The sequence below is a fragment of the Mus caroli genome, chromosome 12, assembly GCF_900094665.2.
Source record: "Mus caroli chromosome 12, CAROLI_EIJ_v1.1, whole genome shotgun sequence".
Classification (NCBI taxonomy): domain Eukaryota; kingdom Metazoa; phylum Chordata; class Mammalia; order Rodentia; family Muridae; genus Mus; species Mus caroli.
In genome coordinates this window covers 30114327-30114962 of record NC_034581.1, presented here as the reverse complement: position 1 = coordinate 30114962, position 636 = coordinate 30114327, and positions in this window count along the sequence as shown.

The following is a 636-nucleotide window of genomic DNA, read 5'->3' as shown; positions in this document are numbered from 1 at the left end:
CACCAAACCTAGACACTATTGTGGATACCAAGAAGTGCTTACTGACAGGAGCCTGATATAGCTGTTTCCTGAGAGGCTCTGCCAGAGCCTGACAAATACAGAGGCAGGTGCTTGCAGCCAACCATTGGACTGAGACAAGGGTCCCCAATGAAGGAGTTAGAGAAAGGACTGAAAGAGTTGTAGGAAGAACAGCAATATGAACCAACCAGACCCTCCAGAGCTCCCAGGGACTAAACCACCAGCCAAAGAGTATACATGGAGGGACCCATGCCTCCAGCCGAATATGTAACAGAGGATGGCATCGTCTGGCATCAATAGGAGAGGCCCTTGGAACTGTAAAGGCTCGATTCTCCATTGTAGATGAATGCCAGGGTGGTAATGTGGGAGAGGATGGTTGGGATGGGGAGCACCCTCATAGAAGCACACTGAGGGGGGATTGGAGAGGGAGGTTCTGGCGGGTAACAGGGAAAGGAAGTAACATTTGAAATGTAACAGAGAGAGAGAGAGAGAGAGAGAGAGAGAGAGAGAGAGAGAGAGAGAGAGAGAGAGGAAACTGCTGGCTTCTTCTAACAAGGAGTTATGTATTTTTATCTATGCTATTAATGTATAAAGATAATATTTACCTTAAATCTGTTT